General features: G+C 45.2%; 1 protein-coding gene across 2 annotated transcripts in view; it reads left to right on the top strand.

The window, feature by feature from the left end:
• slc8a3 (solute carrier family 8 member 3) overlaps window positions 1–23174 on the top strand; it is a 131788-nt gene that overhangs the window by 52015 nt on the left and 56599 nt on the right. The window lies entirely within an intron of this gene.

Genomic DNA, 23174 nt, shown 5'->3' with positions numbered 1-23174 from the left:
TGTGTGGATTCATAATAAAAAAACAGCGCCGACTCATGGTCCAACGTGCTGACTCCTGTACATGGTTTCCAGCATTTCTGCCATCGCCATGTGAAACGTTTTCGAAACGTTGTTGTATGAACCGAAGTCTGAAATGAAAAAAATGAGAAAGAAAAGTGCGTGTCATGATTCTGAAGTCGTAGGAACTTGAGAAGTGACTGGTGAGAGCAGCGGCTCTGCAGATTGTCTGTCAGGAATAAAATCTGATCCACACCTTTATTTCCTGTCGGCTCAGCTGCTGACCCCCGTTTGGTGGAGGTCCTCCCCTCCGGCGAGACGTCGCCAGCTGAGCGGCAGGTTTCTCAGCGGGCAGGAGGACACACACTTCCTCCCCTGCTTCACAGCACTCCCTTTCCTCCGTCACACCACTTCCTTCCTCCACCTGCCCTGCCCCGAACAGGCGTTTTCTCCCAGTCGGGGGCCGCAGCCGAGGATGTTGGGAACGAAGCCGGCGTGGAGATGACGGAGATGAAATCAGCTACGCGACATCACGAGGGTCTAAGAATGCCGACGTCAGCGGCGGGGACGGGGACGGGACAATGAAGCGAATGAAAGCAGAAGCATTTTCTGGAGTGGAGGACGTGATGAGGTGGCCTGGAGAGAAGTAGATCTGGGGGCGAAGGTAGAAAACGACCATAACGAGGGAGGAAGCGGGAGAGCAGGCGAGGAGTAAATGAGACGGGTGATGAGGACGGAGACGGAGAAGCTGGCCGGACGGTTTGAAAACCACATCCACCATGATTGTCCCTGCCGTACCTTGTTAAGGCCTCCCGCTGCGTTTTCCCCTCCATCCCATCCCCTCCTCGCTTCCCAGGCACTGACGCTCTGTGTTTCTGACAAACGGGGGGGGGGGTGAGGATGAGGAACAAGGGCCGCAGGAGGCAGCGCCGCATTGTTCAGGCTGAATTACACGGTCACGCAGGGTGGGCAAAGGAAGAAACTCGACATAGAAGAGAAGAAAGGAGGAGACACACACAATACAGAGGGATTAGCTGACGCAGCGGGCGGTTTGGGGGGGTTTGAATATGAAACGGCGTCAGACCTGGGTTACATTACATTTGTAGGAAACTTCTCAGCTTTATCTTCGACTTGCCCGATGGGGTGGAGGCTGCTCAGGCACCGCCAGGATGGATTCATGTGGAAAAGAGCAACCGACCACTGCTGCAACTGAAACAATAAGCTTTTAACTTTTCTTTCCTCGGGAGTTTCTTTCCTGGAACACAGCAACCCTTTTTAGGAACTCCGGAGAAATGTCTGTGTTTCGTGTTGAGATGCAGAGCAGAGCATAGCTGCCAAACTCTGAAAGCTCCCTGTGGGGGGAGGTGGGGGAAGGGGGAGGGGGGGGCTCAGGAAGTGGAGGCCATGTTGGATGCAGCAGAGGTCACTGGTCAGATGCAACTTAAGAAACAGTCATTCCTTCCTTCCTTCCTTCCTTCCTTCCTTCCTTCCTTCCTTCCTTCCTTCCTTCCTTCCTTCCTTCCTTCCGTCCTGCCATCCATCCATCCATCCATGTTTTTGTCCATCCATCCATGTTTTTGTCCATCCATCCATCCATCCATCCATCCATCCATCCATCCATCCATCCATCCATCCATCCATCCATCCATCCATCCATCCATCCATCCATCCATCCATCCATCCATCCATCCATCCATCCACTTATTGAAGAGGCCTTTTAGCTCCAGAGTTCAGTCTCTGGACTTCATTGGCTAGAAAAGATGCAGGAGAGATAAACAGAGATAATTCCGGGACACGGAGATGAAGACGGGGTGCGTCGGGGGAAGAAAGAGAGGGGGATGAGAGCGTGGCATCAGACAGACAACATAATCGAATAGGCATGTACAGCTGTAGCGCCTGTCCTCCGGATGTTTTCAACAAATGTCACAGTGAATGAGGAGAGCGGCGGAGGACAGAATCGATCCTCTTTTTTTTTTTTTTTAAACTTCCCGCTGAGTCTTCTACCTCTCCTACCGTCCCAGCCTTCCCCTCTCTGTGTCCCACCGGCAGCACTGCTCTGCACTTCCTCCTCTGCTTCTTCTACATGGCTGACTGTTTTAGATGCACCGCTGCAAAAATGCTTGATCCGTTATAAAAAAGCAGCAAAGGCGGATTTCCTCATGTGCTGCTGTGGAATTAACAGATAATCTGCATTTAGGTTGAACTAATGTGTCTCCAGCAGGATCCTTACATTTCACGTAGTTCCAGTTTGGTTCCTTTAGAGGTGATGGAGTCACACTTGACGGAGGGTTTTGCCAATGACAACTTTCGTATCTATGATTCTTAGTTGCACAGAAAAGCTCGAAGTGTGTTTAAAGAGTAGAAGCTGACATCTGATTTCCACAAGAAAGTCAATAAACTGTTTGTTTGTTTGTTTGGACTAACAAGTTTGGATTTTACCAAGACTTGTTTAAACCAGCACATATTTATTAATATATCAATGGATATGCCGAGTGAGAATTTCTGTTCAATTTCCCAACTTTTTTCAAACTATAAGTTGTGAAGTATGAAAATTGTACATCAAATCTTCAGTAATAATATTTTGACCACTGTTGGCTAAAGACGTTTAATAGTATTTCAATGCCGGCCTTGTATCTCAGGTTCCTTTGTATTCAGTGTTTTTGGTGGAAATCATTTGTTTAGCTGAAGTGACACTGACATGACCTGGTGAGGAAGGCTCGTGATATGAACAGCTCGTCAAGCGGCTCCTTATTTTTAATCAGCTCAGTTTTTCTTTCTTTCTTTCTTTCTTTCTTTCTTTCTTTCTTTCTTTCTTTCTTTCTTTCTGGCTCCTCCAGTAATGTCTCTCAGCTGCCTTCACCTGCCAACGCTCCGTCCACAAAGAGACACTTCACCAAACAAGGGAAATGACTGAGTTCCACTCATTTCCACTGTGTGTGTTTGAGTGGACAGATTGCACGACTCCTGCGTCTGATCCGGTCTCGGGCGCCGTCGGCTCATGGTAATAATGACTATTCGGGGTGGACGGATGATGGCAACATGCTCCATGGGATAGAATTAGTGCTGAGCGTTTTCTTCTCTCCCTGCGAGGCACTGGCCCTTTTATCCCGTCATTATTGGCAGAGACAATGGTGTGGTTAATCTTTTTAAGACAACACGGCGGAGGTCCGGGGGGGAGGAGGGGCCGTCCAATAATCTCATCAGAGACCGGAGGACGTTCGCTGAGATGGAGAACCGTCCCTCCCTTACATGTTGAATCATCCTCCTCTCCTGGCTCATCTCTCGACGCCGTTACTCCTCCGCCCCCGGCTTCCCTGTCGCTGTGTGTGTGTGTGTGTGTGTGTGTGTGTGTGTGTGTGTGTGTGTGTGTGTGTGTGTGTGTGTGTGTGTGTGTGTGTGTGTGTGTGTGTGTGTGTGTGTGTGTGTGTGTGTGTGTGTGTGTGTGTGTGTGTGTGTGTGTGTGTGTGTGTGTGTGTGTGTGTGAGAATGAATGCAGCACAGAAAGGTGTACCATGCCAAGGGGGCAGTCAAATGGAAAGTGGACACGAAGGCGAACGCATGAAGGGAATTGAAGACGTGTCAGTGACATGTTGGATATGACACGACGGTGTGAAGACAGTGACCTGAAAGTCTGAAAACTTGTCTTCAACCTGCTCATTTTTTTTATAGTAATTACAGAAAAAATAATGCATGGAGAATTTTTTTTATTTATTTTTATTTTATGATGCTTTTTTTTTTCATCCTTCAACACAGAATGTTCCTTCCAGTTTCTGCACACTGTTCATATCGTCGCTACCCTATAATGTTTAATATGTACAGGTTACACGTCCCCCATAAAAAAAATAACACATTTTTTACATCCTGACAGTGTGTACGTCGTTGTAATGTGACTCATTATCCTTCAGCACTTTTGTTTGTTATTCTACTGACTGATTCTCTCATTAAGTTCATCTGAAGGTACATCAGTTAGTTGGAAGTCAAATGCTGCTGCGCTCCCATTATTTTTGGTATGATTACATTAATCGGTCATTTTTGAAGGTCAAATCACCAAGTGAGCGTGCTCCTGCAGGGGAACCTTCAGCAGAGATACTAAACCTGTTGAGAGAAACTCTTTAATAGTCAAACGACAATAATAAGAAGAACTACATCCATGTGGACGGCAGCTTGCTCTTGTAAAGGAGGGGGATTTTATTATTTACCTCACAGTCAACATGTTGTGTTTTCAGGTGAACTTGCAAATCCTTCGTTGACTTGTTTGGCAGCGTCGCTCGGAGCCACTGAAAACGCAACTTTTTGAAAACGGATTTAGTCGTCTGTCCATACGAGTGCCTGTTGACTGTCATTGTCTTGTTCTCTGTGCCTTGTGATGTGGAGAAAATGGTTCAGAAGATGTAGGGCTTCTTGTTGAAGTGGACTGGATGAAAATGTTCCAGCCGCAGCAGCAAATATACAAGAATGTAATTGCATTACACGAGGTGAAACTCCAGTAATGCTCCTGCAGCGCTTCCACTCTCAGGGACAAAAATCAGGACTTTGCAGCCTGGTCTCATCTCTCAGCACCTCCTGGGACAAGCATCTATATATTACAGCAGGGGAGGATTGATTCAGAGAAGGTTAACCTTGCTGTTAACACCCTATCCTTCCACCACAGCCCTCATGCACGCTGACAAAACCTTGCACCTGCTCGCCTCATGGGAGCTGCAGTGCACGCAGTGAACAGTGGGGGGCGCAAATTAACGTCACCCCCAAATCACAACCCGCCGTTTCGGCTTTGTGTTTGAGGCCTTTGACTGCGCTAACTGTGGAAAGACGGTGTTATGTTGATGGTGTGGAACTGAATCGAGCGGTGTTTTCAATCCTCCGCAGGACAGCAGGGATAAAGATGCTCTCTCGAGCTGGTCAATGGAAATTCAGTGGCGGGCGGCGTGACGTTGGTACGCCGCCCAGAGGCCAGTGGAAGACATTCGACAGCATAATTAGGAATCTATCAAGAGACTCATTTCAACATGAGAAGGCGCTGCATTTGGTTGCGAGCCCGGAGGAAACTGTGATGTACTGTAGAGAATCGTAGTGTAAAACCTCGCTATAGGCGTGTGTGTGTGTGTGTGTGTGTGTGTGTGTGTGTGTGTGTGTGTGTGTGTGTGTGTGTGTGTGTGTGTGTGTGTGTGTGTGTGGGAATGACCCCGGGCTGTGAATAGTGATCATAATTTCATGGTGTGTTTTCAAGTGTTTGTGTGTGTGTGTGGCTGTAGTATTACAGAGTGTATGTGTATAGCCTCTGAATGTCAGAGGAGCTGTGGGCTCTGGCTGACAACACACACACACACACACACACACTCACACACACACACACAGTCCTCTCAACCCCCTCTAGAGAAAATCCATGTCCCGGACTATTTTTAGAAGTGTATGCATCCTCCCTGTGCCATCCACTTCTCAATCAGTGTCTGCAGCAAATCAAATGAACCCCACGCTGCCAACCAATCACCACACACACACACTTAAACACTCATTGACATAAACTCCTCCCTGACAGATATTTCCACTTTTTTTCTGCCTCTCCAGTCTATTGATTGTATTTTGTTGAGGATTACAGATTGCACTACATTTAACAACAATAAGACAACGCCGCCGCCATCCTTCTGTCTGTATTTTTTACCAAGGAGCAATATTATCAGACGAGGGCAACCAAACGCGGGTCATAATATCTCTATTTGCACAGAAACTGGAGCCGACGGAGACGGTTGACTCCTTTTGTGTAAACTGTGGTTTTGTTTACATTGTGGCTCTGTGAGAAAGAGCAGAGTATCGCCAGTCAACAAGACTCGGTAATATCTGCTTCTTAATCACTCCAGATGGGGCTGTCATTATAACAGTGTTGTTTTCTAACGACACATCGTCACATTCATCCATTCACACGCCGAAGGCTGAAGCTGCTCAGCCTCCAGTGGGAGGAGTTTGGGGGTTTTGCACCCAGTAGTGTGTGTCAGGATTGTCCATCCTTCCATTGGTGCATCAGATCACCCATCTTGTAAACCTCTTTGTGCAACTCAAACACAGACAGATTTACACTTACAGAACAGGCATTTTAATTAATACTTATTACTTACTTTAATCCAGCTTCATCGTCCGTCCATTAAAACGTCTGTTTACTGCCATTGTTAATGTGTACAGGGTATTGTTTAGGGCTGGGCAATATGACACAGATGTCTCAGAACAAGTTTTTATTCTATTTCATCAAAATTAACAAAACGAACCCCTATTTACCTCCTGGAATCAACGTGCCAGCTGTTGTGGAAAAAAAAGGGATATAAGGCATAGCAAAAGAAGAAAAATAATCAAATTTCTTATTTTTTAAATCATCTGCAACAAAAAACTGGAATTAATCTAAGAAATGGATATATCGCCCAGGCCTAATATTGTTCTTCGTGTGTATGTGTGGTTTCATTACAGAAACAAACAGCGCCACCTTTTGGCCTGGCATACTAACTGCATTGATTTTATGTGATTCTACTATTTACGTGTTAGCAGACTTGATTTTCAAAGCGTTGCCGTGCAAACGGGGATCTCAGACTCACTATTTCACCTCCCAGAAATATGAGGAAGGAAACTGGAGTAACCACACAAAACACACATCCAGGGAGAAGACCCAAACTTCACACAGAATACTGCAATCATGAAGAATATCAACTCAACACAGTTGATATGTTTAAAAATACCCATGTGAATAAAATCCTGATGTGAAAGCATGATATCTTTCATCAGCTGTGTGTTTTCCTCCCGGTTCAAACTCCCATTAAAATTAGTGGCTCGTGCCAAACACTGTATCTGCACACAATCTCACATCTGCTCCGTCCACCGCACAGAAAGACGTCCACTCACAGATATTCATCCTCATAACTGGGCTTTCTGTTGCTTGATTAGGGACCCGCCGAGGCGTGACGGAGTGAAGTGCGTAGTTTGTTTGTTTTTTTTCTTTCCACAGCTCCCTCCTTCATTTCTATTTTTTTTCTTGCAAATGCAGAAATAACGGCAAGAATGCGTAGTAACACAATGAGCGGAGCGGAGCGGAGAGACGGCCGAGTAATGTGTGAACCGTGTGCTGTGGATGGGCGAGCTGCCCGGCCCACGCTGAGGCTGACGTGACGGGACAGGTGTGACGCAGACCTCTCATTTAGACATCGATGGGAGGGGTCGCTGTTTAACATGACGGGCTGAGACTCAGGGTGAAGAACCGGGTTTAAGATGACCATCTAATAAAGAGGAAACACACAACTACCGTAATTACCGGACTTTTGAGTGCACAAGAAAGGGGCGGAGTTACGTGATGCACCTGAACGCATCACCCATGTATTGGCAGCATGAAGCTTGTTCACCTGTAAGAATCCATAAATTCGCCACGTCGTTTTTTTTTCAGCCACATTGTTTAAAGCGTGTGAAAAAAGTAGTGACTTATAGTCTGGAAATTACGGTAATAACACTCCTCTAGTGTGCTGCAGGAGAAATCCTCAATCAAACTGTTGTGTTGTGATTTATTACAGTCGTGTGTCACAAGAATATCCCTGGTTCAAGTCTGGACTCGGTGATCTTCTGTTTTCATGTTCTCCCATGTTCTCGGTACCTTTCAAGACAATTCATGTTCCCAGCTTGAACAATTTAGACCACATTCATTTGCGTAACAAAGTACCACGATTACAACTTTTATATATAATTGATGATGTTCAAACTAATTATAGGAAAAAAAATCTGTCGATGTCATGCAAATGGCTAACATGCTAAAAGCTAACATGCTAACGGCTAACATGACAGTTTTCTGTTGGTTTTTCAGTTTTTCTTATTAGCGTTCACATGATTCCGAAGTGGTTTGACAGTTAGCGACGTCAGCTCCGTTAAAATGTTCCGTTTTGAAAACGTTAACTCTTGGCAATGTGCCAACGGGCCTGCGTTTGTGTAGAAACTCCAGCAGAGGATGTTTGACCTGAACTGGCTGCGGCGTTCGTCCATGTCGGACTCTTTTAAAGTCACGGCCGCTCCCTGTTTGCAACCGGCACAAATTTGTGTGTAAAGAAGTTCACCAGCTGAACTCGGCGCTTCCATTAAAACGAGGATGTGTCACTATGAATTTTCATGCCGGTGCTGCCAGGAGTTATGTATGTATGTATAATTAATTTGATGTGAAAAATTACATCTGTGGTGCAGTTTGACTTTTTTTTTTCTTTTAGTGCATAAATAGAAGCTTATTTAATGTTTCACCACATTTTTCTTCATAAGCAGAGAGATTTTCTCCTCCTGACAGCAGCGATGGAAGACTTTTTGCATCACATACAAAAGTTTTAGGTGTTTAGATTTGATATTTGAATGTCAGGAAGGTATATGTTTTACATCATTATATCAATTTAGAATGATAGATTATGTCACTAAAGCTATTATAATACATGTTTATATATCTCTGACATTTCTGATAGGAAATACAATTTTGAGAGAAATCATTTTTTGACTTCCTGGATTTTCAAGAGAAGTAATGTCATTTCAAACCCTAAACATTCATGGATGTAGTGAAGGATGACATGGAGATGTTTGTTGTAGCAGTAGAGGAGGCAGAGGACAGAGGGATATGAAGGCAGATGATCTGCTGTGGAGTAAAGGCCCATATAAACTTCCTTTATGCATTTCAAATGTCGTCACGCGTCCCTGACGTTGCCGTGGTTGTTAACACATCCAGCAGAGGGCAGTGTACGTCATTGTTTTAATGTGAAACAACAGTTCTAATCAAAACATTGATAAAGCGCGTTCATCATTCGTATTTGTGTCGAAACAGATCCACCGGAGAGCCGGTAAAATCCGACACCGACGGGGTTTCTATTCCTGGAGCTGCTTCGGTTTGCCTCTTTCCTACTACGCCACAAGAAGTGTTACGCGTTATTTTTTCAGCGCGCTACATTTCTAAGATTCACTTTTCCCCAGATGCACGGGGGAGTTTGTCGTTTTCCCAAGTCATTCATATGTGATGGTGTTTGTCATTTGGCTGCGGGCGGTTTGACTCGGCCGGCTCGGTCTCTCCAAGCTGTCACCGACTCACACCCGACACCCAGAATAGCCCTCGTGCATTTCTCGCCCTCAGCCCGGCCATCTCCTTCTCCCCTGCCCTCCCCCTCCCATCCTCCATGAGGAAGCCTCCATGACTTCCCTCTCCTCCTCCTCCTCCTCCTCCTCCTCCTCCTCCCCCTCCCCCTCCCCCTCCCCCTCCCCCTCCCCCTCCCCCTCCCTTGTCGGCCCCTATTAGATACTTCATCTCTGAGTGTTTTATTGCATTGTGTCCTTGTAGAGGAGGACCTTTGGGCCTGCTCCAGACATCCAAAAAAATATAGCTCACGTTCCTTCTTCTACCGCTCGCCTCGCTCTTGCCGCTCTGGTGTTTGACTTGCCCTCCTCGCCAGCCTGTCTTCTCCGTCCTCTCCCTTACTTTTGAGTGTCCTCTTCCCTTTTTCATCTCCTCCTCTCATCTTTTCTCTCCTTCAGCACTGGCAGTCAACATGTTTTTATGGAAGCCGGTGTTGCAGGAGTGCATGACAAGTGAAGCCGCCCGGCTCCACTCCTCTTCCTCCTCTCCCTCCTCTTCCTCCTCTCCCTCCTCTTCCTCCTGCAGCTCTGTTTAGATCACTGACAGTCTCTTGCCTTTCCAGAGAGTACGTTTTATTCTCAGCTATGACCATCGCGTCTTAAGTATTCACACTCACTAATCACTTGTTTCCTATGCTTATAGTCCCAAAGTCTTATTCTACGTTTACACAAGTTGTTCAAGTGAAAATGGAAAAACTTTTGTTGCGTTTTTAGGAATTGTTTACACGACAAGGGTGCAACTCTTTGGCTCCCAAGTTGGAGCTTTTATTCCCACTTGAAGCGTCGCATAAACGGGTTTTAATCTGTGTTTAATCTAAGAGTCCTGAATGAAACTGATTGTATAGATTTTTGAACAGCAACAAAGCACCTCGAATGAACGTCAAACCTCCAGACAGCATCCGTGTACACGAACATCTATGTTTAGATTGCCGCTGTGGTCACAGGGGAAAAAACAACAATGCTCAATGAAGATGAATGAAACACTAAAAATCTGATGACGTGAGGACGAAGGTGCATTTGGAGCATTCGGTTCTGCTCCTGCGTTGGACGATCTGCTCGCTGAATAAGCTGCTGCCCACAGATTCCCATGCTGAAGGATCATCCAGGATTGCACAGATTAACCTTCCTCTCAGCCTGTGTCTCCTGACTGTCCAGGTTTTATCCCACCTTAGAGTCAAGCTTGCTGCGAGAGCGTTGGCTTCACCATTCTTAATGCCAACGTTCTGGACTGGTTGAGGGTGTTGAAGAGTCGTTATAGACCTCAGAAAGCTCATCCTGCTCTGGCCTCTGCAGTGTTGTTATCATGTGGACTTCAGGGTACTTGAATGCATCATGTCCACCTCCTCACAGTTGAGTTGCTTCTGCTCCAAGTTAAATGTTTAATAAAACTAAAGATAGATATAAACACAGCAGATTTATAACTGTTAGTGTGGACGACAAAAGGGAAACTTTAGTTTTTTTTTTTTTAATGTGTTATTTCAAAATCCGATCCGTGCCTGTGGTGTTGCAGTTATACGACACATTCTGAGACGTCATTCCCAACATTGGACAAGATACAGGAAACGATCTTCCACCGTGTCATTGTCTCTTCCTCCAATTGCACGAGTGTGTGCGCGTGTGTGTGTGTGTGTGTGTGCGTGTGCGTGTGCGTGTGCGTGTGTGTGTGTGTGTGTGTGTGTGTGTGTGTGTGTGTGTGTGTGTGTGTGTGTGTGTGTGTGTGTGTGTGTGTGTGCGTGTGTGTTCACGTTGGAGGGGATGAAATAATGGAGTGTGTGTCAGCAGACAGAGGTAAACCTGTTAGGACTCTTTATTCCCTCCAGGGACAGTTTCATTGTGCGTTTCACTTCAGTGCAGCGGCATGAATAGGAATAAATGGAAAAGGTTGAAGTTTTACAGAAAGTGCTCGCGTGTCATGCGCTGCATTTAGAGAGGAGCCCGGCTGGCGAAAAGGGGTTTTGTATCCATGACAACAAGTGAGAGCGAGAGCGGCAAACGAGGGCGGGCCGGGTGCATTAGACATTCGATGCCCCGGCCATGAGAATGTAGGAGATCAACAGGATCAGAGAGGCGCTTTGTCACCGATGGGACACATTTAGGGTCTTTTTCCTAGTTAGGTTTTATTTTTGAAAACATCCACTAGTCATCTCAGGCACTTTCTAATTAAATTACATAGACAATCCTACATAAAGAAGCATATAGAAGAGTAGAGAGGGAAAACACTGTATAGTGGTTAGAGGATAGTATGTGGAGACAAAAACCCAACAAGCAAACAAGTAGAAAACAGACATTATCCACGTATTTAATTGGGATAGAAACTGTAGAACACAAAGTTTTAGAAGATACAGACCTGCAGGAAGGCAGAGAAAGAAGAGAGGTGAGAGCACAGACTGTATGAAAGAGATGGTCAAATTAATGATTTATATATATATATATATATAATGTTGACAGACAAAATGTATGGACAATAGATAGAGGGAAGATCTTCGTGCTTCGATTAGGGTCTCCAGCAGCTTAACTAAGAAAATGGTTCAGGTTTACTGCATCCAGATTTATAACTGTAGGATTTGTCAAATAGAAAAGTGGGAAACCCAATCTCAAAAATGTGTTTACATGTGAAAACGGGAAAAATTGATTATGCGCATCCACAAGTGGAACTTGATCTACTAATGGAATCTACTTCCTGTTCTAAAACATTTCACAGTGAAAACGCTTGGTTTTTGTTTGAGAAAATGTAGAGCTGTAGCAGAGTTTTGTAAAAGATGTCTGTTTACACAGAAACATAGAAATGTTGAAAATGGCGTAGTCAGCATGCCGGGCCACAAGTTGGCGCTGTCGGTTGTTTTTGTGATGAAACCTCACACACACACACACACACACGCTTCAAATATTAACAAATACTGCTCTGGTGCGACTATAAACGATAAAACTACCAGGAGAATATGGCCTGGGAGTCATGACACTCTGGAAAACTTTGTTCTTATTGATCATCTACTGAGCATGTGCAGAACAATGACTTACTACGACTGGTGCTCACGCGCAGTCGCAGCGTTTCAGAAAAGTTGTGTTCTCCACGGACCCTCGAAATACAACAAAAGTTTTAGTGTTTGAACTCATGTAAACATAAGAGCGTTGACACTGCTGACCTGGTGAAAATACACAAAATAAGTGAAATCTATGGAAGAGACAAGATGTTTCCTGCTTCTCCTCTCCTGAATCTTTCACACTGGTCTGACCAGCTGGCCACTCGGGAAGCTGAACGGGAGCTTTACTGTTCCCACGGAGATGGATGTGAGCGTCGAGGAAGCCGAGAAGCCCGAGGAGGACAGCTGCAGCCCTGCAGAGGAATTCTGATAACGCGGCTCCACCGGGCCGGCCTCCTTACTACCCATGACTCCTCTTGGCGGTCGTATTACTAAACCTGGCCGTGTTCTCGCCGCCGGCTCCCATCATGAGCTACACGTCCGTCAGGCACCGGAGCACGCACCTCGCTGCGAGGATTCATCTTTCCATCTGCTTCGGTACATTTGCGCGTTCGTGTGTGTGTGTGTGTGTGTGTGTGTGTGTGTGTGTGTGTGTGTGTGTGTGTGTGTGTGTGTGTGTGTGTGTGTGTGTGTGTCTTTTCCACTGATGAGACGCTCACTGCCCGCGTCCTCCAACTGATATTGTGAAGTCATATAATACTTTATTGATCAGTCTGTTGCCGTGACCCCTCCTCCTGACACTTCCTCCGGAGTCGAACACAGACCCCCGTCCCCGGAGCTCGCGGCCGCTCAGGGGTCGATTGCTCACGCCGAGTTCCTTCTGCTGACAGTAAATAATAGTGGACAAGGTTAATGTGACATCAGCCGCCAGTTTTGAACTGCTTGTTCTGAAGCCGTCGGAAAGTGTTTGTGTCGCCAAAGTGGAAGTCGTGCATACAAAGTTATAGAGCCGCGACAAATGAGTATTTTTCATTATCGGTCGATACATCAGACAATTCTCAAAAACGCCAATCACAGCTCCCCCGGGGGGCCAAGGTGACTGTTTCTTCTCGTTTTGTCCAAACCAGCATGCCAATAATGTCTTCGGTGAAAAGCCACTTTGCCTGTGAACGACCCCGTCGCCCAGAAATTACATTACGAAACGACTAAATTGTTTTCTCGATGATGTGTTGCTGCTGATTTATTCGCTGGCCGGATCATTTTCAGACGCAGACTTTCAGGAACTGTAGCATTTTTATTTTTTTTATTATTATTTTTTTTTTTATGAATGTCATGTATCAGCCGGACGTGGAGCTCTGGTGCCTGATGAGCGTTATTTGATGAAATCCAAACTTTTCTCGGAGGTTCGGGTTTCAAAGCAAGTTGGCGAAAGAATTGGTGCAGAACTTCTTAACGCTACTTTTACATGATATGATTGATTCAGTAAAATCACAACGGGAATGTTGAATCCACGTCCCAACGCTCACAGCTGACCTCCAAACGTCGGGAGTTCATCCAGCCTGACGTGCTCACGAGGTGGCAAAAATCTAGTTCCTCATAAACAGCGTTACCACAGTTACCTTGAAAAAAGTAATCCGAATACTGATTACAAGTTACTCCCCTTGAAGTATCTTAGTTACTTTGCCGATTACTTGTTTTTAAAAGTAACTAAGTTGGATTACAAGTACTATTTTTGGGGTTTCTTTCGGCAGCTGTCGACAACACCCCCGAACCGTCTCAACATGAAAATGACAAAACTCTGCTGGTCACTTCCTCCTGCTGGTACAAATTTAACCTTTGACCTTCATTCTGTGTTGTATTTATATGTGACTCACGCTTTTATTATCACATTTTTACTATTACTGGTATTTTTTTACCCGAGATGTCGTTGTAGTCTATTGTTGCACCATTTATCTATTTATTTATTTGCACTACCTGCTCTATGCGACCTTTTAATTGCTCCCCCTGGGACAAATGAAGTCTTTCATTGATTGATTGATTGAAAAGAAAAAGGGGGGGCCTCCTGTCAATCTATCTTTTTACTCAGAACAATTACAAAAGCAGTGTGACATCAATCTGCTAAGGTTTAGTGATGACGTTTGTTGGTTCCTATTCTTTTGTGTCACCTGAACGCACCGTTAGAGCGAGTTGGCCTGTGATTGGCTGAGAGAGGAGAAGGGGGCGGGTCAGATGAGCGTGCAGAGACTGCACTCTGTGTGTGTGTGTGTGTGTGTGTGTGTGTGTGTGTGTGTGTGTGTGTGTGTGTGTGTGTGTGTGTGTGTGTGTGTGTGGAGGAGAATGGAGGAGCGGCCTGGTTCTGTTCAGTAATAAAGCAGCTTTGCGGACAAGAAACTGGTCCTGCTGGACGCTACAAGAGTAACGCAAAGTGACTTGGATAAGTAACTGTAATCTGATTACTGGCTTGGAAATAGTGACGAGTTAGATTACTCTAAAAAGTGGTCATATGAGAGTAGCGCGTTACTAATTAACGAGTTATCGGCATCACTGTTCATGAATCGCCACACAGAACCGTTTGCATCTTGCAGAAGGAAGAAGAAAAAGTGTGAGCTGACATATTACTTCAACCTTCAGTTACATAAACTACTCACAAATCAATTCCTGTCTGAAAACAAGCAGCACACTTCTAAAAATGCTTCCAAAGTGATCGCACCCTTCATGAGCGGCTCAAGGACACTTCAGCGGAGAGGCCGCTCTCCACAACTGGAGCTTGAATTTGGGTCCTCCGGATGATTGACTGCCTCCTCCAGCCGGGGGTGGGGGTGGGGGGTAGGCGGGTGGGGTGGGGGGTAGGCGCGTGGGGTGGGGTTGTCTTGATAAATTTGGGTAAATTGGCGCTGGCTCCGTTCCTCCGTCTGCAGCGACCATTTAAGTCGGGACTCACTTTGAGCCATGTTTTATTCAAACTGCATCTGGCAGCGGCGCGCAGGCTCCTGCGCTCGTCTCTGAAGCGGCCCGTCGCCGTCGCCGTCGCCGTCGCCGTCGCCGTCGCCGTCGCCATCGCTGTCAGGTCCAGCTCGCGCTCGATTTGCAGGTGGGCGTGCGGAGAGTTTGCGTAATCGCGTGACTGGATTTTGTTTTGGTTTATGGAATATTGATGCGGGCCGGCCACCGCTCACTTGTCCGTCGGGGTTTTTGCACTTTGCGGCGCTTGTCAGTCGGTCGAGCGTGTGGCGATTGGTTTGTCTCGTGGGATGAAAAGAAATGAGGTGGAGAAGAGGAAGAGGAAGAGGAAGAGGAGGAGGGAGAAGCTTCACACAGACCAGAGGTGTCAAACTTTTGGCTCAAAATCTGCACGACCAGGGAATCCGATAGGGCCGGCAGGATGACTGTGCAAAGTGCAAGATGCATGAAGAAAGTTTTGACTGATAAGTCAGAAGGAATCCATCTTTTGGTCCATATCGATTTGATATCATCGCCCAGTTGCTGCAGATTAATTAGTCGCACGTCTCCTGGAGTCCACTGGAATACAGCTTCACAGTTTAGGAGGGAATTCTGTACATAATTCAACACTGAGACCAGAACAACAGCAATGAGATAGAAATAATGACACCTGACATGTTTACTCATGTCAGAATGAAACTTCCTGTTATATTCCGTCTTCTTCATCATGGTGATGCACACAGTCTTAGCGTTAGTGGGCTTATTTTTTCCTTCATTTAATGTAAAATTTGTCACCTTTAACTCCAGAATTTTATTGTCTTACACTCATTCAAATACAAAACAATGACCTAAATCGCATCTATGGAGAGAGATTGAAGTGTGTTAATTAGATTCCTCATATTCAGACAACTTCCATCTGATAAAGCAAATCGAATTCTATGGATGAATCCACAAACCGGACAGTGATCCAGTTTATTTCTGTGGCTTATTGATGCCACTGTAACAGCTTATTATCATCTCAGGACGGAGCGTCAGCCTGTAACCGATGCTCAGAAGTACAAAATGCAGCAGAAGTTGTTTGTTCTGAGAAGCTTCATGTCGTTTTGTTGCATTGTTGGATGCTACAAAAACTTTTTTTTTTTTTTTTTTTCAAGAATTGAAAACTAAAAAAACGACCCTTGTGTCACTTCAAGAAAGTTTACACGCCAACATTTTGAAAACGACGTCTGCTTCCGCGGAAACTGAAGTGTGCCCAGGGAGAACATGCAGACTCCACCCAGAAAGAGCCACAAGCTCAGATTCGAACGTCGTTATTGTCCGTCGACTCGCACATTTACTACGGCCGTGTTGCGCACGCAAAGTAGCAGCGTTTCACAAAGTTGCATTTTCAGTGTCTCCGAGCACCGTTGTCATGGAAACCGACCTAAAACGCAAGGGAGTTTTTACCATTTTCACTTGAAAGCGTCGTAGAAGCGGGCAGGAGGTTTTGTTTACGTTTCCTGAAAAGATATTCAGTCACAATTATCAGCCGTGTTTGCACTAAAACAAAAGGAAACATCTGAAATAACCCGTCACTGCGTGATCATTTCCTGTCCCGACCCACTCGTGATCAAATTCCCAACCAACCCCCCCTACCACCACCACCACCACCACCACCACCTCCGCCACCACACGGATCAGGAATATTAAATCTGAGGCGCGCTTGTCGTCAGACTGGCAAGAAATCATTGACGAATGTGTTTACTGGCGTTTTTCTGTGATTGCAAGGGAAAAGCAATAATCAGGCCTATAATGAGCGCGGCCCATAATCCCTGCGCTTGGTAGCAGAAAGCAGCTCTGCTTAATTAAGGCGCTGATTTCCCACGAGGAGCCGCGGACCTTTTTTTTTCTCTCTCTTCTCGTCCTCTTCCCGGGTTTATAGGCTCGACTTTATTTGGGATTACAAGTTGATAGGTCGCTCCGATCAGAGGAGGCAGTTAGAAATGATGGTTTATTTTCTATATTTTACCCTTTCGATCATCTTGATCTCACCTTCGTCCCTCGTTAATCTGGTGTTCATTGATTCTTTTATCAATTCCACTTCAATGTGTAATCTTCCTGTGTTGCAGGTTGTTCTTATCCAAAGTTTACCCACTAAAACGTTTAAATCTTTATTGATTACTGATTATTATTTTCTGCAAAGTGGTTATTGACGTAAAATAAAACTTTGGGAGCAGCTTTAGGGTCCTTATTAGCAGTTATGCACAACAAAATTCTCAAAATCCTTCTGAGATAATGTTTAAAGTTAAACGTAGCTTCATCTGTAGCCGCTCAAACTAAAACCATTCCCGTCCACAGCATTCTTTAATATTATTTGATGTCTTAAATGTTCAAGCGCATTGCCTGTGTTGCATAAAATCACTTAAAGTAATTTGAAAGCAAACGAAAAATGAAAATGAAATGAAAGCAAACAACACAATATTCACATAATTTGACTGTTTCTTCTTCCATAATGCTTCTTGTAGAGTCACAGCAACACTGGATAAAGTGATCTCTGCAAATATGAGCTTCCCTACGTCAACAACCAAGGCCCAAGATGCCTTAGAAATGGGAACGTTCATCCATTAAAAAAAGTCAAAGTTTTTTTAGTGTTCCACTTTCAAACATAGTTTTTATTATCATTAAGAAGAAAGAAGATTTAATTGGTACTTTGTCTTCTATCAGAGCTATTCAGTTCTATTTCTTCACTGAAAAAAACAGAAAATACACACATTTCTGGACTATAAGCCGTTATTTATTTATTTTTTTTAACCGGCGTTGAACCCTGCTGCTTAAACAATGACGTCGATCATTTATGGATTTTTACGATGCCGATACATGGGTGATGCGTTCAGGTGCCTCACGTAACTCTGAATTTTCTTTTTTTTCTTTTCAAATTAGGTGGGAGCGGTTTATATTCAGGTGCGGCTCAATAGTCCGGAAATTACAGTAGTTGGAAATAGTTCGATCAATTTAAGTGAATCGCTTCAAATGGTAACGTCTAAATAAATGAAGTTCTTCGGACTTTAAGTCTTTAACTTAAGTTCAAAGATCTTAATTCATTGAGACATTACTAATTGAAACAATTCATTTAAGTTGGTCCAACTATTTTTTTTTTTCAGTGTAAAGTGCCACTTATAATTCGGTCACCTCAAGGCACTTTTACCTTGAAAAACTGACGCAGAGTAGAAGGTGAAAATGAAAAACAGGAAGAAACCTGCACAACCAGGGTCAAATACTCGCAAAGTGAAACTTTCATGATCCACTGAGGTATTTTAAAAAAAGCTCCTGCACCAAAACAAAAGAAAAGAGCATCATCTCCTGTTCGTCCACCAGCTCAGGAAGGAACTTTTTAGGAACTCCTAGTGAGCCTGCAAACCACGACAGTGGAAGCAACGTGAATCTGCAGTCTTGCATAGCGGAAAGTCCTCTGTGGACGGAGGGAAGAGACGGAGGCCGAGGAAACTTTCCAGAGATTTTGGAAGCGTTCAAGCCCTGAAAAGCCCGGGGCTCCGGTTGTTGGCGGCAGGTAGTTTCATACCGGAGAAAGAATCAGAGAGAGAGAGGTCGCATCTAATTGCAGCACTTTTGGCTTCTGCTCTTTCTCTTGCCTCGAGTACCCGAGTCCTCGCCGCTTTTATTTTTGTGGAAATCGTAAAAAAAAAGAAAATCCCCCCCAAAAAAGGGAAAAGCTTTGCAGTGTGAGAGTTGAGGGTCAGACTGCACCAACAGGCGGAGATTGAATATCACACGTCTCACATATCGCCTCCTCTGATGTGTTACTCCACTCGCAGTGGTTTCACACCCCTGAAGGTTGTATTATTTAGTGTTTGTGGAGAAGAAGCCAGGGAGGAAACTCAAACAGTAAATCTGCTGTCGAAGAAGAGGCATCGGAGAGGAGAGGAGAGGAGAGGAGAGGAGAGGAGAGGAGAGGAGAGGAGAGGAGAGGAGAGGAGAGGAGAGGAGAGGAGGCCGGTGGGCGGCTAAAGCAAATCTCAGCCGCAGTGAGGCTTTTGGCTGCGGAACAGAGGGAGGAAAGAGACCTTCTGCATCTCTCTCTCTCTCTCTCTCTCTCTCTCTCTCTCTCTCTCTCCCTGCTCCACCTCCGTCCCTCCACTGCCTTCACCTCCGTTTTCCTCTCCTCTGCCGGCTGCAGCGCGGCGGAGGTGTGAACCCTCTAATCGCCCGTCATTACCCAGCGGCGCTTCCCACCACTCAACTTGAGGGTGCCGCGTCTCGCATGTTAACGTCTATAAATCATTATCGCATTAATTCTGACACATTAGTGTAATTCAATTCAAACGAACGGCGAGAAGAAGCGTCGTTCCCCCCTCCCGTGACTCTGGTCGTTTCCTCGCGGCACGAAGGAGACTCGCCTCCCGCCGTTCAGACTTGTGCGAGCCCGTTGTGTTGAATTACACCTCCGAGGTTTTGACGGCTCGTATTTAACGGCTTATTTTTGCCCTCCAAAGCAAATAGTCTCCGTCTCCAGAGGGACGGGCAACAATTTACCTGCAACTTTCTAAAAGGACTCGTGACCCTGAAATGAATCGTCCGAACGGCCCGGCGGACACAATGTGTGGATGTTCAAAACTGGTCGATGCAAAAGTATCGGGCGCTTCAGACACTTTGAGAATCAATTCTTGTGTTGAAAGATCGATCTTCAGAGAGTATTTATTAAAATACAGATGATTGGTGTAATTCATTCCAGATTAAAATGATTTATCTTTTTTTTCTCATCGGTTGAAGGAAACATCAGCTTTTCTGAATACAGACATATAAAAGCAGTCACATTCTCCAGCTTTTCAAAACTTTCTCATGGTCTCATTTGTCCAAAAATGTTGTATTCAATGTTTATTGCTTCTCCTTGATTTTCCTCCATTTGAATATTGGATCATAGGAGCTGCATTCAGAATCTGCTGTGTTTGTGTGAGCTGGACTGGCTCCGCCCACACATGCCCATCTTGGTAAGAGGAGGAAGTACTTCCTGTCGTGGTGCCATGTGCCGAAGCAGAGCTGCCTAATTGTGGGAGGAGTCAAAGGGAGGGCCTGCCTTGATTGGGATTGGCTAAACCCCCGATGACACTATATAGGCAATATATATTTAAGCTTGAACAGTCACAAAACAACCTGATTCTCATGGAATACAAGTTTATCCCAAAATCACACTCAGCAGCTCCGGAGGAGCAAGTTTGTTTAAATTTCTTTTTATTATTATTATTAATTTATTCATTTCAGGCACGTTACATTTCAAATACTTTGTGCAATCGCATTAAATAACCTAAATCCCTGTATACACACACACACACGCATTCAAAAATATATACATCATTTGATGAATTATAGCTTATTAAAATAGTTATATAAAATATATGATCTATCTTTAATTATACCCACACATGCTTATCAACATACATACATAAGCACGCAAACACACACACACACACACACACACACACACACACACACACACACACACACACACACACACACACACACACACACACACACACGCACACACACACACCTCATATATCAGATTAAAATGCCTGAAAAGGGGTAGGGGCAGTAAACTTATCGACTTCTACCCCTTCTCCAATTTTTGTTGGAAAACTGATGCAAGTGAAGAAATCTTTGGGGGAAAAAATAGAATTCAATGAATGAAATTGAATCTTTCCTGAAAAACCAGCTGAAACCATCATGTTTTCTTCCTTTTGTCAGAGAAATGCAAATACGTCCCCCCGTCCTGTCCCCGTCCAATTATCTAGAAGTTTAACAATCAGCAAAGTTACATCCTGCATCACTATATACATTAAATGGGTTTTTATTACTTACTTACTTGTTCTTGTCATATAATCCACAGTTAGGTTCATGTTATTTGAAGTATTGGCTTTGTTGGTTTGAAAGATGACATATTTTTTTTTAAAAAGTCGAACATCAAGATGTTTTACAGTTTCACTAACTGGTGAGGAGTTTAGACTTTTAAAGGATCAGTGACTGGTTTTTCTTCTTGAACTGTCTCTCCTCGCTCGCTTGAAGTCAAACGTAAAGAAAACAAGCACCCGCATGTGAGGTCGCTCCGTTCGTCTGATGCGTCGCTCTGTCACAGTTTGTTAAAAGTACAGAAAGCCTGTGATTCTCCTCGGCGTGTCAGGCGGATACCATGAGAACAAACTGCGGGTCGTTTGGTGCAGGTGAAGTGGAACAGAAGCGTGGGAAGTGTTTTTGACAGGTTAATTTATGTTGTCAACCTCACAAGAAAAAAAAAAGAAAGTCAGCGTTAAAGCTGCTCTGGTGTTTCTGATAAGATACGTTAACTTTCTGTCAAGTTTTTTTTATTTTTTTTTAATAATCACAATCTTACTGTTCTGCTCTCTGATCAGCGGACTGACACGGTGAGCTGTTAGTTTGCGGACACTGTGGAGCATTTAATGGCTAAAAAGACAAATATTTCCCTCTGGAGTTGGTTGAGGCCGATGCAGAGATTAAAGGGAAAATGAATTCAGGCCTGAACGGAATCAAACGCAGCCACATTTGTTATGTTGCTTCATGTCTTGAAAGACCAAAAATGTATTTTTTTCCCCCCCTTCAATCCTGATAATATGTCACTTCTGTGTTTATATTTCTGTGCTGCGATAAGACAGTCCGCCACATTTCAAAGGATCGTATCACTAGATTATGAAATATTTCTAACCGCGGTCGATTTTGTTCTGTTCCTCCTGCATGTTTCTGTTTAACCAGAGGATCCTGCAGCAAATCAGTGGCCAGAGAGCTTCCCTGCAAGTCATTACACAGAGAAAGTGAAGAATCTGGGCCCTGCAGCTCATTCCTACCCCCGAGTCCCTGGTGTCATTAAATATGTAGCTCTTTTGTACTTTTGCATGTGTGGATGGTTGTAGATTAATCTTGAGGCTGCATTCGTGGCTTCTCCCTGCCCGTGCCGACGTTAGGAAAGACGCAGGCAGCGTGTTTTGTGTTCGCTCGGTTCAAATGAGACTCTGGGTTTTTTAGTTGTTTTTTTTTTTTAGTTCTGGTGAAAAACACCGAGGCACTGCAGACATCTGGCCTAGCAATCTGAGGAAAGCCCTGCCAGTGGGATGCAAAGCGCCAGAGAGGGAAAGATGGATGTTCTGCTGTGCGCGGCGTGCTAACAGGCTCTTCGATTGTCTGCCACCGTTCCTCAGCCCTTCCACATCCGGAGCCGCGCGAGTCAGAAATACAAATATGTTCCTAATTCCTCTGTAGATGCTCCGACGGAGGGCGTTGTGTGCAGTATGCATGTGCGTGGGGTGGGGGGGGGGGGGGGGGGGGGGGTGTCGTACATAACTGGTAGTGTGAAGCGTGCGTCAGCGGTTTGACTGACACCAGCAGCGCCGCATGTCACGATGCTGGAAGCACATCAGTGGGATGTTTTTTTTTTGACTCCATACATGATACATGAGCAGCTATCCATAATAAATGTTGCCGTGCCACTTATCTTATTAGCTTTACCCCCCACCCCCCAAATAAACGCGTAGCAATTGTAGAAGAGCCGAAGCTTCCTCCCATGAGACGTCAGACGCATGATAAACTATGTCATTCCCTGTTTCAGGGGGAAGCTGCACCACTGTCGACTATTGTTGCCTCGTCTGTCGCTCGCAGGGAAAAGCTTCGCGAGGCCTCGGTGGGCGCCGAGGGGTTTGGTTCTTCCCGTTTCTCCAGCATCAGGTGTCTCCGCGATTAAATGGGATTCCTCCAGGAGCTCCCGCCGCAGCACGGCGCGGAGGCATCTCGGTACCGACTGACCTCTTAACTGCCTGCGCCCGTCGATAACTCTTTATAGAGATCAATTAGGGCGATCGGTGGCAGGAGCGCCGCCGGGGGTCCAGCTGCCATATTGAGCTGTCTCTGTGTGATGATGTCACCGGAGGAAGAGCGTCGCCCCGCCGGACTTTAGACTCCATTAAAGGGGTGTTTTCCTCAAACCAAAGCAATAAGCTCTTATCTGCTCCCGGGGGGGGGGGAGGAAAAAAAATAGAAACAAAAATCGATTCAGACAGTGACACTTTCTTTCATTTATCGCTCACTCACCTTTTCGCCCTTGCCCGTTTATGCATTTTACAGCCGGATTGATTATGTGCTGCTGTTTCCAGCGAGCTGCTTCGCCGCCGCCGCCGCCGCCCGCCGACAGACGGGCCG

Source organism: Lipophrys pholis (genome assembly GCF_963383615.2).
Source record: "Lipophrys pholis genome assembly, chromosome: 14".
Taxonomy (NCBI): domain Eukaryota; kingdom Metazoa; phylum Chordata; class Actinopteri; order Blenniiformes; family Blenniidae; genus Lipophrys; species Lipophrys pholis.
Note: the sequence above shows the minus strand (reverse complement) of the source record. Positions and strands in the feature narration are given on the sequence as shown.